Source organism: Culex quinquefasciatus, chromosome 3 (genome assembly GCF_015732765.1).
Source record: "Culex quinquefasciatus strain JHB chromosome 3, VPISU_Cqui_1.0_pri_paternal, whole genome shotgun sequence".
Classification (NCBI taxonomy): domain Eukaryota; kingdom Metazoa; phylum Arthropoda; class Insecta; order Diptera; family Culicidae; genus Culex; species Culex quinquefasciatus.
Window position 1 is genome coordinate 27,915,582 of NC_051863.1, and position 19,210 is coordinate 27,934,791.

At 36.3% G+C, this 19,210-nt stretch overlaps 1 protein-coding gene across 5 annotated transcripts in view; it reads left to right on the plus strand.

Annotated features, from left to right (window-relative positions):
- The first annotated feature begins 6,798 nt into the window (after nt 1–6,798).
- LOC6042217 (spectrin beta chain, non-erythrocytic 1) overlaps nt 6,799–19,210 on the plus strand; it is a 174,208-nt gene continuing 161,796 nt past the window's right edge. The window contains exons 1-2 of one of the 5 annotated variants that reach the window (XM_038261710.1): nt 6,799–6,883; nt 10,224–10,628. The gene's annotated coding sequence lies outside the window, so the exon portion shown is untranslated. Of the gene's footprint in view, nt 7,001–10,223; nt 10,629–19,210 lie in introns of all 5 variants that reach the window. The other 4 variants (XM_038261708.1, XM_038261707.1, XM_038261711.1 and 1 more) reach the window with 4 other exon arrangements.

Genomic DNA, 19,210 nt, shown 5'->3' on the forward strand with positions numbered 1-19,210 from the left:
CCTAGGTTCGAGCAGAAACTTGCAATAGAGACCACAAAAGACCCGGGGTCGTTAATGTGGATGGTTTGATTTTTTTGAGGATTTGGCCTATTCCACCATCTCTTATCATAACTTTTTGCCGTTTATTTATTTTTTAATGTTTTAAGTCATTTTTTCAATGATTTGCTTGTTTTTCTTATTTTGTCACGACCGTGCAATTTTGTCGCACGTTTATTTTGGTTCAAATTTAGTTAGGGACGCCATTTTGCAACAGCTTTGACCTAGATACCCTAAATAGGGAGACTGGTCTAAGCTTGCTAAATCGATCTGGCAACGTATGTTTTGAGCTTGGCAACATTGATAAGTTTTGCTGGGCGTAAAGGCAAATGCTCGTTTGGATACGTCAAACTCGCGTCTGTTTGGGTACGTCAAATTCACTTCGTCCAGTCTCCCTATTTAGGATCTCTACTTTGACCTCCACAGATCCCCAAAATTCAATTTCAATCCTGAGACAGGGTCTTTGTCCCTATGTTGGGCCTACTAAGCCGAGCGCACTCTTAATTTGATGTTATCTCAAAGCACACAGAACAGAGGGCTTTTGTTAATTTGATTTGGTTAACCGCGGTGGATTTTCTTGAAATAATTCTAACTGTCAAAAATCCACCAAAGCATCTACCGGTGGATACTTTTCTACCACAGATTTTTGTGCGATCAATGTGGTAGATGCTTTGGTGGATTTTTGACAGTTCGAATTATTTCAAGAAAATCCACCGCGGTTAACCAAATCAAATTAACAAAAGCCCTCAGATGTACACTGTAACTGAAAATCGCACTTTGCTGAGTTCGTTTTCGCACTTTTTCATACGATTTTTTCAGTTCAACTGCGATTACACTGAAAAAATCGTATGAAAAAGTGCGAAAACGAACTCAGCAAAGTGCGATTTTCAGTTACAGTGTACATCTAGGTTCGAACTTGTGTGTAAACCTGTAAACACTGTTGCACTAAAAAAATACGTTGCATACAATCTTGCATCAAAGAAATTAGAGTGTGCAGGATACGCTTGGCGGCGCTACCGTCACGGCTGAGAATACTTGACTTAACAATGAAAAAGGCTCAATCATTTTGAAAGAATTTAAATGTTAAACTCGTTTAAATATAAAATTCAATTCTGTATAATTCCAGTTGACTAAAAAAAGCTTTAAAGGCAAACATTAGCGAAAACATAACAGAAAATTCATTCAAAAATTATTTTTCAAGCGACAACTTAAAATAGTCCCTTTACACATGTCATGACCGATTTCGTTTTGAAAACCTTCTATGGCGCGTAAAATTGCAACCCTCTGATGAAGGACAGTCAGACATTGGTCTGATGTCGTTCGTACGGAATGTTTTATGCAGTGATTAGATGGTCCAACGTTCTGCTACTGTATACCATCATGATTTTGGAAGTGGCGCTATCTAGACGGATGGTGTACACCCTAGCTCTTTTCAACGTATTTTGGTTTGAATTTTTACACACGTTTTTCAATGCTGTTTGTTCAATGATATACATCTGTTCTCTGTGCTCAAAGGCTGCTATAGGCAACCTTACTTACATTACATGAATAAGTTGGTTTTTTATAAATAATTCTCGTTCTTAATCACATTTTTCGCCCGAAACATTAAAGTCCTATTTTGGGTCTATTGCTCCTAGGTGCATATTTTCGATCTACCTAATGAAAAAATCATTGGTCCATTCAAAGTTTTTATTTTATTCCACCTAGTTTTTGCAAACGTTTACAATAAAAATAGGTTACTTTTGAGTAGACAGTATGGCTTATTTAGAAATTTCGGATGCTTGAGAAAAGATCATTGCCTATATTTTTTTACAATTTGTACGACTTTATTACATTTTAAGGTAGGTTATAAAAAATCACATGTCGGTTGTTCTAATCCCCAGCACTTAAACTATAGCATACGGGTAGGTGTAGCTGTAGGCTGTAAAATAACAAAAAAATAATGTTCAATGTTTTTTAAACTCACTCATCAAACTAACCCAGTCCGGGATACGAAAGAGCTGCATAGGGTGACACAACGCTGGCATAGGGTGACACATAACTCGAGTAGGCGTACGGGTAGCCGCCTACGGAGTAAGCCAGCGGTGCAGCGGCCAGAAATTGTGGGTCAGGCTTTGGGGCTGGTGCAGATGCAACGAGGGCGAACATCGCCACGACCAACAGGAGCTAAACACAAATTGTTAAAAAAAAACACACTAAGTTAGTAAACACCACAGATCACAGATGTTCGATTCACAAGCACTCACAACAAACTTGGCGGCCATTTTTTTTTTGCTAACTCAAACTGCTTTGACACGAGGTGATCCGATTGAACTCACGACTGCTGATGCAATGATACTGATTCCGATAGTTCAAATTACTTTTATACTCGATCGCCATAGTGCCACCAGGGGCACTCACCGGTTTTGGCGTGCAGAAGTTCCTGCGGACGCTACCGCCACCCCGGCGAGCGAATCCCGAAACCGGGAGCTTCATTAAATTGTCATCAATAAAAACACACAACCATGTCGCCAAGTAGTCCCAACGAAGACCTAGAAGAATCTAAATCAGCCCGGGCAGTAGCAGCTCATTGCGCATGCAAACAGTGACTCCAGAAAGGTGCGCACATACCATACTCGTGACGCCGGAATCCGGTGCAAAATCCATTGGCATCTCCTACGAACATCCGAAGGGGAATGTGCCGCGATGAGCTAACGAGTGTCTGCGTTTGAAATTGTAACAAACAAATGCTAAACTCGTGATCGCTGGCACGTTAGCACCTTCTAGGTTGTTTGTACCAATGTCCAAACTTTGAAGACTGCTCAATGAATTGAAGAGCCGGTGCACCAAAAAGTGTTATAGACTTGACCATGGGAAACCGTGAACTTGAAGGTGCGTGGTGTTATCAATTAATGCTGTGGCGTTGCGCGCGTGTACGACAAACAATGCGGATATCGGGTGTTTAATTACTACTGGTTGGTAGATTAATGTCGGATCACCATATTTGTGGATTGGAGGGAATTCCAAATTATCATTTAAGATCACACATATGCTTCATTGTTTCAATCAAACACGAGGAGAGGACTGAATTATGTAAAACTATTATATAGGGCGGGGAGTAGAAGTCGGAGCCGGTGTCAGTGGATTTAGGTCTTTTTGGAAAGCTGGAGTCGAAGTCCGAAAATTCTGTGAGGCTGGAGTATGCGTAATGCAATGTTTTCTGAATATTAATTACAATGGATTTCACAAGAAATTAAAAAAAAACTAATTTTAGTAGGGGAGAGTGGGGATACTTGATACCCGGGGACACTTGATCCCAAGCCTGTATCTCGTCAGCATGTGGGTAAAACAATTAGCTTTTTTCTAGAAAGTTGTGCAAAATTGAGTCAAACTCATTGTAGAAAACAAAGAGAAAAAAATGTTTAGATTGAGTTACACACATTTTTCTAAAAAGTGCTCCAAAAAACTTCCAAGAGATCTTTTTTCTTTGTTTTGATAAGTATAGAAAACACTCAAAAATTATTCAAAAAAATATTGTTTATACATGAATTGTTTGATAAACATATCAACTCCAAAACCCTTACGCATTTGACGTTAAATTTATCGTCATACTATTTTTACAATCAATTGTTTAAATAAGTGCGTTTAGGGAGACTTGATCCCTGCATTTTTACAGTCACTGGAATCAGCCTCAAGATTAAATAATAATTAAATAATTATTGGCTGGGTTTTCGTACATAGTTTCCTTTAGTATAGTTGTGCATAACTTACTGCAGTTTGAACCATTTTTCAAAAGTTTTGTAAACAAAAATTACCAGCTTTTGTAAACATGCTCAATTTTGGTCTAAAAAAGAAAATTTTAAGTTTTTAAATTTTTTGCATGCTAAACTTGTTATATTTTGAACACAAACGTACAGGTTTAATGTGAAATTGCTGTAACTTATAGAAAATTAAAAGTATGGATGAATAAAAAACATTTTTCTTAAAATTTCTTCAAAATGTTGAAAGGGGGATCAAATTACCCCCAACATTTTGAAAATGCCGGTTTAAAATATTTTTTTAAAACGCTTGGCATGATTTGAAGAGTTTATCTGATGAAATCCCCTTATCAGCCAAACAAAGTTTAATGTTTAAGCTTTCAATTCATGCAAAAAGATCATAGTTTTGTGAGAAATTGACAGAGTTATGAGCGATACAAAAAAGGGGATCAAGCCTCCCCACTCTCTCCTATTTTTTTACCTCCTGATTTTCTGGAGAAATTTTAATGGGATGAGTAGACAAAAACTTGAAATAGTAATTTATTGGTCTTAGTCCCTTGGCTTTGATCGAAGTCGAGGCGAAAAATTCTAAAGAAAATAGTTTTGTAAAAATCATTATAGGGGATATTCTCGTATGTTTGGCAAGTTGAGCACTCGCTCCTAACTCCATCCAATTTGCTAATATTCACTATTTAAGCATTTGTTTTGCAAAACTTTTGATAGAAACTTGCTTGCTCTTTTCTTATTGAGCTATTTATCACTCGATTTCAGTTGAAAACGCTTTTAATGATCTGTAATTCTGGAGTTTTTTTTGAAAAGGTCCTATGAACCAAATTTTCATTTTTTTGCTTTTTGGGTATTTTTGAATACCCCTGACTCAAGGCGGTTCTAAAAACACCCAAAAAGCAAAAATTGAAAATTTGGTTTATAGGATCTTTTCAAAAAAAACTCCAGAATTGAATGTCAAAGTGCTGATATGGCAACATTAGATGCACGCTGGAATAAGATGCTGTTTACCTACTCGAGATTATTTATAATCATTAGTTTTTAAATAATGTATAATTTGATGATAATTTTGTTTGCGATACTTTACTTTAAAATTTCACTGAAATTCAAAATATTTTTTAAAAAAATCATCATATTTGGAATACATATGAAATGCATTACAGTCCAGACTCGATTATCTGAAGTTTGTTTATCGGACGGTTTGTATGGGACTTCGGATAATCAAATAATGAACAATTTTTTTCGTTTTTTTTTTATTTTTTTATAGTAAACAATAAATTTGAGTTCTGTGGTTCCATTTTAGTCAAATTTGAGTTGTTGGCTGCCTTTTATCATACCAAATGCATTATTTCAGTGTTTCAACCCCGCCATTTTGACCGCCATCGCAAATTTAACCCTCTACTGCCCAATTTGTTTTTCGAAATTTTTTATTTTCCCGTGTTCAGGAGGTCAATTTGAGCAACTTTTGTTCTACGAAAAACTTTACTTCTCTTGTTTTATGTTTTTCTTGTTTTATTTTTTAGTATTCTAATTCGCATTTATTTTGATAAGTTTCAAAAATCCAATCAAGTGTCCAAAAATCCACTTTTTTGTGTTACGAAACAAAAGAACGCTACCTCCGAAGTTAAATTTTTCCGAGGCCTTCGGATAATCAACTCTGGACTGTACAGCAAAAACATATTAATATCGAAAACATATTAATAGCAGAAGCAAACATATATATTGATATAAGAAGAATGCACCATGTTTTCATAACCTTCAGATGGCCGACCGGTTAGAGTCCCAGACCATCAATCCAAAGGTGTGAGTTCGAAATCCATCTGATTCATTTTTGTTTTTTTCCATATTCAAAGTTCAAATTCCTGATTCCAAATTTCAAAGGCATCGACCGACATTTGATCCCTGAACCCTCTGCATGTGAGACAGAAGTCGTACCCATTAAGCCACGGAGCCGATTTTTCTGATCACTTTTTTTCATTTAAATGCAATTTTTTTTTTGACATGACAACACTTTTCGATGGATCACTTAGTCCTGTGGTACGGCTGTCAAATAGGATGTTTTCTGTCAAGAAGGGCCGTGAAGTTATTTTTTTTTAAATTGGGTACTAAAGCCCCATGTAAATTTGTGTGTAAAACGGTTAAAACCCATTTTTGATCACCTTTTTTTATTTTAATGCAAAAAAAATATTGACAAGACAACATTTGTTCGATGGAACAACTATGGTCCCATTGGAACGAGCTGTCCAGTAGGAACTTTTCTGTCAAGAAGGACCGCGAGGTTAATTTTTCCAAATTATTTTAAAAATCCATTTTAAACTCTTTGTGGTCGTACTTATTGTACTCAGAAAAATAAGCTTTATCGCTGTAAAAATTAATATCAGCAATCTAAGCTCCATTTTAGGACCCAATTGATTTGAAAATCCATTTAATTTTTTTGCGGACGTACAAAGGGTTATTGTACTCAGAAAAATAGCTTCATTGTTGCGAACAGTAATATCAACAATTTTAGCTTAATTTTAGGACCCAATTCAAAGGTCGTCAGTTTGAATCCCGGGGTGGCTTAGGTGCAATTAGAGGTTACGATTGCCTCAGTGTTTCAAGCCTTCGGACACCTGGTTCTGAGTAGGAATCTCGCAATAGAGAACGCAAAGGCAATGCTGTCGAACGAACAATTTGATTTTGATCGCAAATATTTTCACAAAATTTTAATAATCCGGCACTGAAGAGGCGCGCCACCGCCGTCGGAACGTTTCCCGCCACTGAAACTCACCGCAGCTCTGTGCCATCAGGAGAGGCATTAGCAGCGTTAGCCGTCTTGCCGCCGCCGTATCCATTCAAAAACAACAATAAAACGTAAACAAAACGTGGGCCGCGCTCTCTCCCTGTTCTCTCTCTCTCTCTCTCTCTCTCTCTCTCTCTCTTGCTCTCCCGTTCGCTTGTTGACTTGATGACTTGTACAACACGCACACAATCGCAGGAATGAGGCTTTTGCGACGACGACGATCGCGTTTCGCCGCCACAAATGCACAAATTCCAGTTCAGTCCTGAGCTCAACTTCAACCGTGTCGGACATGGAATCTGTTTCTCGCTGGAATTTTTAGTGGGTCGCGGAACAAGTTTTTAAATAGTTTTTTTTTTTACTCTCTTATCCCTGATTTGGTGGCGCGTTTTGGGGGGTATTTGCGCCGCTAATTAACGGTACTGCAGTGGGGACACGTGTCGTGAGTGTGGCAAACATGTGAATTTGTGTGGTTTTCGGTTTGAAAGAGTGTAACTTTGCGCGAAAAAAAAAAATGTTTCAAGTTTCTTTTATTGCAAAGATTTGAAAAGCCAGCATCATCAGCCAGCAAGAAGTGCGAAGAAGAAACTGTGGAGACGTGGATTTGGGATATTTGTGTGTGTGTCTGTGTATGTGTGCGCGTCTGTGGGCTTCACAAATAATACACACACAGCTACACTGAATCAACTTTACTGACTGGAAGAAGAATCTCGGCGCGATCGCGAACGTGTTTGTGATTTTTGGGAAACACTGTTGGTGTGTGTGAGTGGAAAAGGAGTTGCGTGCGAGAGAATAATTTATTGGTGTGTTTGTGTGTGCGTGTGTATGATCATGATCTTGGCATTCTGGACCAACCGCTCTCTCCGGTGGATTTTATGTTCAATGATCGTATTGCGGTCATTCAGGTTTTATGCTAATGAGTTGAGTTTATTAAATTTATTTTGATCTGGCAGCTTCGGACAAATTCTTGTCAACAGTTATTTTTAAAATTGAATGCATGGTACTTGAAGTCTACGTCGGCGTTTGGGAAGCACATATTTAAAAAAAATATAAAAATGCATATCAATAACTAAACCAAGACCTAAACAATAAAATTTTAAATTCGAATGGTTCAAATGAATACAAATAAACGTTTAAATCCTGAAGTATTATTATCTGGCCTACAGACCAAGTTTTCTAAATGGAACCTTTGAGTATGACGTTATCCGATGTCAAAATTACGACTACAAAAGCTTCAAAATATATTTTTTGCAATTCCGTCGTGAAACTACTTACTTTTTCTTTCATTCTTGAACGACAAAATAGCCTACTTTTCTGTACCAAAAATAAAAGAATCAAATAGCAACACTTTTCAAAATAAATGCTGAAAAGTTCTACTTTTCAGCACTCAAATGGGTGCTGAAAAGTTGAACTTTTCAGCACTTGTTTCGAAAAGTATTACTTTTAAATTTTTGTTTGATTTAAACGATTTATTGACAGAAAAATGAAAATTTGACATAAAATTTCACTCAGTGTGTTTTTTTTTGGAATTGCATAAAAAGTTGTATGGAACTCTTTGCAAAACTTGATTTTTTTCAGCACTCTTCGTATTTATCCAACTCGGTGAACCTCGTTGGATAAATGTACGACTCGTGCTGAAAAAATCCTCTTTTTGCAACTTGTTGCATAAACTACTATTTAAGTGAACTATGCGAAATAAGACCTTTTATCGCTGTTTAAGAAAATTAACATAGCCGTGTTTTACTCAAGATTATACAACTGTTAAGCCACTTTTTGACTGAATATTTAGATTTTTAGTTGGTTTTGATTAGAAACAATCAGAACTTTAAAATGTGTACCTTTCCTTTCATTATCATGTTTCAGAACTTTAAAAACTACCTTCTACTATGAAACTGAAGTCTTACATCGCTCATATTTTTTTTATTTTTTGCAAATTATGTTGACATGCCAAAATAAAGAAACAAATGTCAAGAAATCAAACAATCAAACTTAAACAACATGTGTTTAATGGAAAAAATAAATCTCACGTCAAAAAAAATAATATTCATGTTAGATAGTTTTAGATTCATTTACTACTTAAATAATAAAATTATGAAACGTTCAAAACAAATACGTTTGTTGTTACAAAACCACTTTCTCAGATTTCAGATAATGAATTAACTGTAACATCTTGGAATAAATATATGGAGCTTTTTTTTAAAGAGTGAAAGAAAAAAAAAACTATTTTCTTTGTTTTGGTTTTTTAGGTGTGCGTATTTAAAACCCATTAAAAATTCAAAGTTACATCTTTTTGTGAGTGAATCCATTTTTATTTTAAATTTGAAAATTGAATTAAAAATCTAAAAATCTAGAATCTTGAAAAAAAAAAATTTTTTTTTGCATATTTTTAAATTTATTTTCAATATTTCTGTAATGATGGCATAATTTAACATATTTTGTCTAAGTCTACGTTGATGGTTTTTGTCATAAAAAAGCCTGAAAAAAAAGTTTTACATGTTTTCCTTTTTTCTATTAAGTGTGATTTTGAATAAAGCTGCACGTGTTATTTTTAAATAATTAATTCAAAAGCGGAGAAAAAATAAATTGATTGTTTGATTTGAAACTGTCAAATAAGTCGAAGAACAATACTAACATGTTGCAGTCGATCTTTTCCGAGGAATATTTTTTTTGTGTGTTTTTTTTTATATATTAATAACAGATTGATGGATGTTAAGATCAAATTTACAATTCTGTTGTCCTGACCTTCTTACATTGTCAGAATTTGAACTTTTTCCGTTATGGAATAATTCACAAACAACGTGTGCAAAAATAGTAGAAAAAGAGTTGAAGTTTGTATGGTAATTTCAGAAAAAAATGCATGAAAAAAGGAAACACTTTCGATTTTTGCAAATATTATGCAAAGTATCAAGATTCTGACGCTACATGGTATTAATTTTTTCGGGTTTAGTTTCAGACGTAAATATTTACAAAATTTTGCGATGGGAAAATCATCTTCAGAAGAAAATCTTTTGATGCTCATCAAGAGAAAAAATCGGCACGGGACATGGCTCTCCTCTCCGGCGCGCGAAAGATCGGTGAAAAAAAAACTCAAAAAATCGTCATCTTGATTATTCGGCGGAACATCTATTTCTCTACTACACTTGCAGGTAAAACGTCACTTTTGTAGATGGCAATGTGTGTAAACAAAACGAAATAAATTAATTTAAGTGGTGATAACAAGGAGATTCTCAAAAAATCTTAAGCTGATTGATTTTCTTCGAGAAGTTCGGGAGCGATTTTCTTTTGTGTGTTTTGCCTCCTCTCTCATTCGTGGGTGAAGAAAGTTCGGAAGCGAATATGATTTTTTTACGATTATTCCATCCCTGGCTATTATTATCTCTTTTTAGAAAATTTTGACATAATTTATGTTGTATTATGGAATTGTGCAATACAGATCTAAATAACAAACCAGTAATCATAGCATGAAAGTGACACCAACAGTGATTTCGCAGCAAGCAAAAAAAACGTCTCATGAAATTAAAAACTTTCCGTGCAATATCGTGTTTCCATATTATATATTTCTCTACGTACACTTTCTTTTGTTGCTCTATTTGCTTCACTTTCAATACTTATTGAACGGTTTTCGTTTTCGATTTTTTTTTCGGACTGGTATCATCCATTCCTAGATAACGTAGGTGTGCAAAGGGGGAGGAGAAGGAGCAGTGAACGTTATTCGGTGAATTTCGCGCTCGCGAAAAAGTGCTTTTTACTCAATTTGTGCTGCGGTGGTGAAACTTGCGCGCGCGCGCCAGACATCGACGAAATCGAGCAGACCAGCGCCCAAACAGAACAACCACGTGCGAGTTTGGCACGGTGGAGGAGGCTGTGGGGGTGGTGAAAACATACGCGCTCCCCACAACCCGATAGATTGTGCAAAAAGGGAAGAAGCGTAAGAAGCGAGGAGAAGAAGAGTGTGAACAAAAAGTGAGTGTGGGTGGAGAGTTGAGGAGGAAGAAGTTACAATTTCACTGGAGGCGAGGTACCTGGAACAACCACAACTCTGGATTACGCGTACGGGGACGAGTTTAAAGGTGAGTGTCTGAGGTTAAACGATACTGCAAGTGGCGAACTTGAAAATAAAAAAGAAATATAGAAATACACCTTTTTTAGATCAATTTTCTATGAGTCCTTCGAGCCACCATGAACTCGAAAAGTAATCTGCATTTTCTTTACAACCAACCAGTTTCTAAATGTTTCTGAGTTAGGAGCACTTGCAGATGAACAATCCAAAGCATTTTTGTATCGTTTCAATTTAAAAAGTGCATATTTACTTATAAAATGATTTTTTGAAATATCTGTTTTGCATTTGAATGTTTTAAATCGAAACTGATTTTTTTTTAAACAAATCTTCATCGTTTTTCAGCAAAAAATGTATGTAGTTGTGGTGATATTTTTCTCAATTTAAGCGAAAATGCCTTTGTTTACAAATGATACTTTGATCCTATTGCTAACCAACAGGAGATTTTGACAATTGAATTCTATATAAAAAAGTTCATAGAAGAATTTAACTTTTTTTTTGTAAACCGGCAAATATTTCAACATTAAAATTGAGGTATTTCTGCTCACACCTAATATGGCAACATTGCTTTAGGCAAAAATAGCACCGTTTTTGTACCAAATTATTCTCAGGAGTGAGATTTTTGTAGAAAATTTATTGCAATGAAATATTACCGAAGGTGGCAAAACGAACCGAGTTGATTGTGATTTTAGGTGATTTTTTTTGCGAAGAGATCAGGATCGAACAGTATAGCAATAACAATGACTGGTGAAATAAGTAACATGACCCTCAAATCGTAGAGATCACACCTTTTAGTTAAAAACTCTTGCGGCCTTTACACATTTTTCCAAAGATTCAAAATTTGATGGCAACAAATAAATTGTTATTAAAACTTGAGCCGTATTGTTAAACAGATTTCGGTAGATTCGGTAGACTTTTTCGTTTGACACTTTTTTAGCTTGTACCCCGTTGGTTTGACAAAGTCAAACTAAAACATGACGAAATGTCACTTTTTACACGGTGCTCACTCACACTATTAAAACAAACGTTTGGTAGTGTGTGTGAACTCCGTGTAAAAGGGGTGTCAAACTAAAAAGTGACCCCTTTCGTTTGGCAACAATTGGTGTCAAACCATCGGGGTTTAAGTGTATAACTATTTAGCATTTTGTGATACCGTCATCAGGGGTGACATTGGGTACAGGAGGTTATTTTGAACATACTGTACTTCTAGTGTTTAATGTTTGTTGCTGTTTTTTGCAATTTTCCTACCACTTTTTCGATTTTTGAGTGATTTTTATTAATTTATTTGAACTTAACGGTCCAAATCGACCAGATTTTTTTTGGAATTGAGTCAAAATGTTTTTAACGGATTTTGCAATTTCTCATATTTTTTTTTCGCAATTATACTGAAATCTGTTTAAAGGGTTGGGTAGAAGAATTCTCAGAATGCTTGCTAAAAAAATCATGTTCTTTGAACAAATCCTGTCATTTTGGCAGTTGGCTTAAGTTGAGGTACGTTTTTGGCCAAAAAAGACTTCTTAAAAATCGAACTTTTTCTCAAATTGCTCGAAAATTACCTTAAGAGCGAGTTTTTCACCAATGTATGTATGTATGTATGTCGTATCGAGGTGCTCCGATTTGGATGAAACTTTCAGCGTTTGTTTGTCTATACATGAGATGAACTCATGCCAAATATGAGCCCTCTACGACAAAGGGAAGTGGGGTAAAACGGGCTTTGAAGTTTGATGTTGAAAAAACATTAAAAATCTTAAAATTGCTCGCATTTCCGTAAAACTTCTTCAATTCCAACTCTCTTAGATGCGTTCGAAAGGTCTTTTGAAGCACTTCAAAATGTGCCATAGACATCCAGAATTGGTTTGATTTTTCTCATAGCTTTTGCAAATAACTGTTAAAAATGGATTTTTTTAAAACCTTATTATCTTTTTCCAACAGCCTCCAACACCCATACTCCCATAGGTCAAAAGATAGGTAATTTCATGGACTATAAACCTACGGAAATAACTTTTTGGCCAATCGCAGTTTTTCTCATAGTTTTTCGATTTTTCTATAACAAACATTTTACAACGTTAGTTTTTGCCCTGTAGGCCGTCATAGCGGCACTTTTTGGTCTCAATTTTGTCATATTCGGAATCCTTGGAAAATTTCACGTAAGTAAGAAGTATTGGAGTTGTAAATTTGATTGGAAAAATGCCATTTAAAATGCATTTAAATATTTTTTAACATTTTGTCGGATTAGGGGTAAAACAGAAATTCGCCTACTTGATACAGCATTTGACGTATTGATCACATTGAAAACTAAATCAAACGTTCTTTCCAAAAATGATTTATTTAATTATTTTTTAAATCAAATTTACAACTCCAATACTTCTAACTTACGTGAAATTTTCCGAGGATTCCGAATATGACAAAATTGAGACCAAAAAGTGCCGCTATGACGGCCTACAGGGCAAAAACTAACGTTGTAAAATGTTTGTTATAGAAAAATCGAAAAACTATGAGAAAAACTGCGATTGGCCAAAAAGTTATTTCCAGAGCTGAAAATGTCAGGGGTCCTGACACGAAAATCGGCGACGCATACACGATTTTTTCAGATCCATTCACTGAACTGCAAAACCGTGACATAAACAAACCCGACTCAGTCGTGAGTGCCCTAGCTCACTGAGCAGCTGCAATGCGAGGCAGTAGTCGACCAACGCTCATTCGACGTTGCACGCACACACATAAAGAAACAAGTTTTTACACAAAAAGTTGGTATTTATGCGTGGAAATGTAATTTTGAATATAAGTTATGGTTGTTTTAAGTGTTTTGCACAGTCTAGAACCATTCAATTGTTTAAAAATAGTCAAAATAGTGTTTAGAGAGGATTTTACGAGTCGATCATACGACACGAATTGAGTGAGTGTAGCTCATTTTTTCACGTCTCTCATTCTCCAGCAGCCGACCGGCACGAGTCAGGCGGCAGTGTTTGAACGGACACAGTAGGCTTACAGTCAGATGCTAGCAGTGAACTGACATTTTGGTTTGCTTCATGTGTACGCTGGGTTGGAAACATTTTGCAGGCCTGGTTATTTCCGTAGGTTTATAGTCCATGAAATTACCTATCTTTTGACCTATGGGAGTATGGGTGTTGGAGGCTGTTGGAAAAAGATAATAAGGTTTTAAAAAAATCCATTTTTAACAGTTATTTGCAAAAGCTATGAGAAAAAACCAAACCAATTCTGGATGTCTATGGCACATTTTGAAGTGCTTCAAAAGACCTTTCGAACGCATCTAAGAGAGTTGGAATTGAAGAAGTTTTACGGAAATGCGAGCAATTTTAAGATTTTTAATGTTTTTTCAACCTCAAACTTCAAAGCCCGTTTTACACCACTTCCCTTTGTCGTAGAGGGCTCATATTTGGCATGAGTTCATCTCTCGGGTGAGTTTTCAAAAAGCCGTAAGAGCCATCGTGACCTCTGACACTAATTGCCGTTTTTCTCGAAAATGAATCAAAATTTAATTTATTTTAAGTATGGGGCACTTGCAGGACGTGTAGAAGAACAATTTAGAGCATTTTTGATATTGGTTTTTCGTAAGTAGGTCGAATACCGATGCAAAAAGGGCTTTGTTTACCAATGGCTTTTACGGCTTTTTGAAAACTAATCCGAGATCTCATGTATAGACAAACAAACGCTGAAAGTTTCATCCAAATCGGAGCACCTCGATACGACCTCTAGAACAAACCGAGCAATATTTACAAATACTGCCTCTTAATATTGAAAAAAATAAAAATGCGATTCTAAATGTTTTTCGGTTCATCCCCTAAAGTACAGTCATCCCTCATATTTGGAACACCCACAAATTCGGAACACGTTTATGATAATTTGTCAATAGCATGCCAAAAGTAGCTTTTCTGTCGACCTTACTATTTTTAGAACCTTTATTTGGACATTATCTTGCTATTTCACTAGTAAAAGTAGGACTTTTTGAACAAAAAAACTGCATTCCAAGACTATTTTGTTCAGAGCAGCAAAACACTGCCTCCAAATGGCCTGTTTCATAATTGTGGGATGTTATTGTGCCTCCCACAATTGTGGAACACCTGAATTTAACTGATATTTTCACAAAAAAAAAGTTATCAAACCATGTATAAAACATTACCAAGCTTAAGTTTTATTGGTTACAGTGTGTGAAGTCATTATTTGGTTATAAATATGTACTTCTGGAGAGATCCAAAGTTTGTTTACATTCGTAAGAAAAAAGTATTCCGAATTTGTGGATTTCAAGGGTCAAAGTAATTCTTCAAAAACTTCATATAAAAGTTAAAATTTGCAGATGTTCGATACAGCATACGAAAGATCGCAAGAAATGCTGAAATGCAAGAAATGAAGGTAAAAGCGAATCATTAAGTTCAATTATCGATTTGCTATGATTTTTTGAACATCGGCTGATCTGGAAACCGTTCCGAATATGTGGGATGACTGTACTTTAAATAAGAAGTAGGCCAAAACTGTGCATAAACCCTTAAACCATAATCTGGGACAAAAAAGTAAAGTAATCATACCCAACATTTTCTTAAATAAATAAAAATCCTCCTTTTACTAACTATGGTTTAAAAATTATTTTATGGCAATTTTCTAGATCAATGCCCGAATTATTTTTACCTCCAGAATCGAGAAATTACCTTACTACACGATAACTGGGCGTTGTTTAAGGGGTTACATACATATAAGAAATCACAACATTTCATATTACAGAAAATTTATTAAATCCACTAAAAAAGGCGAAAGCGAAATGCCAAACTTTGTGAGCGTTCTTTTCTGAACACCGAGTTGATTTACGGGTGCCACGATATCTCAACATGGGATGGACCAAATTGACTGAAATTTGAGGTGATTTTTAAATTTTGCTTTTTAAAAAAATACAAAAATCAATAACTGACGAAAAACAGAAACTTATTTTTATATATTTTTAAAACAAGTTTTTGAAAATTGGCCTTTGTCATGCACACGGAACCGGTTTTACGAGTCTTCACCAAAATTTTGAGTCGATTTCGCCAAAGCAGTGTTGAGATATCGTGTCACCCGTTTTTTGAAACTGTCAACTTCAAATAGCTATATCTCAACCAAATGTCTTCAAATTTATTTTGCTAGTAGATAAAAATGTATATTTTAATATCCTGAAAACAGATAAAAAATATAGTTTAAATTTGTGCTCATACCAACCTCTGACATTTTTGCCGATTGCCGGGCTGCTTTTTAAGTGGGCGTTCGATAACTGGATCGAAGCCCAGTTAAAAAGCAGACAAGTGTCAAAAAACCAAAACAAACCCAAAATTACCGAGGGGTTAATGGATGCAATAATAATGTTCAATAATTTAAAAAAAACTTTTTTCAAGCTTTTATTTAATTTCAAGTCAATTAACCCGGGCATGGTCTTCGGGTCTATATGACCCAAGAGCATGATAAAAGTTATCGTAACTTTTGACCTTTGGCACTTACAGAGCTGAAATTTTATGACTTTGTGCATTTTACCAAGACACACATTTGAGCCAAAAATGGACTTCCGGTGGCCACCGGAAGTGCCCCCCAGAAAAAAAGTCACACTTATGGTACTCGGGTCTATATGACCCAGAAATGTTTTTGGCTGCCAAAATTCGGAACCTTGACCGATTTTGGATGTCTTGGCCGCAAATGAAAGGTTAGAATGTCTACTTTGCGATTCCGACTGGCAGAACCGGTTTTGGGCACTGTGGCCACCGGGAACCTGCTACAACCGAAAAAAGTCCTTTTTGAGGCCCCGACTTTGAGAACTTGTATCTCCGGAACGATAACACATAGCGGGTTGCTTCCAGTTGCATTTGACGGGTAATAACCTCAACTTTAAGCTCCCGTAGAGATGATTTGTCAAAAGTGGACACCGGTTCCGTTAACCCGGAACATCCGAAAAACATGATTTTTTCAGCTTTTGTTATAAAATCAACACATTAGTCAATTTTTTCAACCGGATTTTTTGTAAATCATTACATTCGTATACGTTATACTACCCCTGACTGCTTGGGATCGTTCCGGCCAACTGTGGCCAATCCGGAACCGGTTCCAGGGTACCACCAAAACGGTTCCAATAATGGTATTGCTAGAAACCCGTCATGTTGCATATCAAACTTCATGAAATTGAAAATTATGACCATCTGAAGTCATTCCGATATCCTCTGACTCACCCTGGTCACTCCGGAACCGGTTACCGGTGGCCACTGGGGGACACTTCCGGAGTATGCAGGGAAGCATAACATGCGACATATCAAACTTCATGAAATTGAAAATTATGACCATCTGAGGTCATGCCGATATCCTCTGACCCAACCTGGTCACTCCGGAACCGGTTACCGGTGGCCACTGGGGAACACTGCCGGAGTATGCAAAAAGAACCCTACCATGCGACGTATCAAACTTCATGAAATTGAAAATTATGACCATTTAAGGACATGCCAATATCCTATGACCCAACCTGGTCACGCTGGAACCGATTACCGGTGGCCACTGGGGGACAATTCCGGAGTATGCAAGGAAGCATATCATGCGACATATCAAACGTCATGAAATAGAAAATTATGACTATCTAAGGTCATGCCAATATCCTCTGACTCACCCTGGTCACGCCGGAACCGGTTACCGGTGGACACGGAGGGACACTTCCGGAGTATGCAAAGAACCCTACCATGCGACGTATCAAACTTCATGAAATAGAAAATTATGACCATCTGAGGTCATGCCAATATCCTATGCCCCAACCTGGTCACTCCGGAACCGGTTACCGGTGGCCACTGGGGGACACTTCCGGAGTATGCAAAGAACCCTACCATGCGACGTATCAAACGTCATGAAATAGAAAATTATGACTATCTAAGGTCATGCCAATATCCTATGACCCAACCTGGTCACGCCGGAACCGGTTACCGGTGGACACGGCGGGACACTTCCGGAGTATGCAAAGAACCCTACCATACGACGTATTAAACGTCATGAAATAGAAAATTATGACCATCTGAGGTCATGCCAATATCCTATGCCCCAACCTGGTCACTCCGGAACCGGTTACCGGTGGCCACTGGGGGACACTTCCGGAGTATGCAAAGAACCCTACCATGCGACGTATCAAACGTCATGAAATAGAAAATTATGACTATCTAAGGTCATGCCAATATCCTCTGACCCAACCTGGTCCCTCCGGAACCAGTTACCGGTGGACACGGGGGGACACTTACGGAGTATGCAAGGAAGCATATCATGCGACATATCAAACTTCATGAAATTGAAAATTATGACCATCTAAGGTCATGCCAATATCCTATGACCCAACCTGGTCCCTCCGGAACCAGTTACCGGTGGACACGGGGGGACACTTACGGAGTATGCAAGGAAGCATATCATGCGACATATCAAACTTCATGAAATAGAAAATTATGACCATCTAAGGTCATGCCAATATCCTATGACCCAACCTGGTCACGCCGGAACCGGAGGCCACTGGGAGACACTTCCGGAGTATGCAGAGAAGCATATCATGCGACGTATCAAACTTCATGAATTTGAAAATTATAACCATCTAAGGCGGTGGTCACCAAAATGCGGCCTGCGGACCGTATGTGGCTAACCGAGGTCTTCTGTACGGCCTTCGGGATGGTTTTGAAATTATTTTGGAATCCGGCCCACTTTGCGTTCTCATATGAAGTTCGCTAGAGAAATCATGAACAAAGTTTCTTTAAAAAGAAAAAAATATGTTTTTTTTTTTTGACGAAATAACCATAATTGATTTCTGATTTCTACAATATTTATAAGGTCATGGGAAGTATTAAACTAGTGGTGCCTTATTTTCCTGTAGAATTTATAAAGCGATTAAATTTCTGAATTTGGAAATAATGAATATGAAAAATTCATTCTTTTAAAAATATAAAATTATGAATGTGATAGTGTGACAAAAACTTTGTATTATCTGGGAATCACGTTGCTAAAAATACTAAGAATAAATAAATATCCAACAGTTCTAAACATCAGATCACTTTCTGACTAAAACTTGTTAGAAATATTGAATAAGGAAAATATAAAATATGAATTCCGAGCTAATATTTTTTGGTTCAATTTTGTTATCCTAAAAAATCGACAGAACATAAAAATTCTATTTGATTATATTTTTGATCTTTTTTTTTGTGCCCGAATCTTTGAATCAAAATGAAACGAGAAGATTGTACTTCGTACGAAAAGATATTAAAAAATTTCAAAATCATTGAAAAAACACTTTTTTATCTTGTTCAATAATACAAATTTTTCGAACCAAAATAAACTTCTAAATTTCAATAAATATGATTTTTCCTATAACATACCGATAATTCAAAACTTACTGTTTCTTTAAAATTCACTCAAAAAATCATTGAAAAAATGTTCAAAACATTCAAAGCTTAAATGGGACAATCAAACCAAATGTGTTCGCAAAACCAAGAAAATAATTATAAACACAAAAAAGTTAATATAAATATAACAAAAACATATTTTTTTTAAAGTGAAATATTGTCGAATTGTACTACATTTATATTTTAAAACATAAAATATGATGAGAAA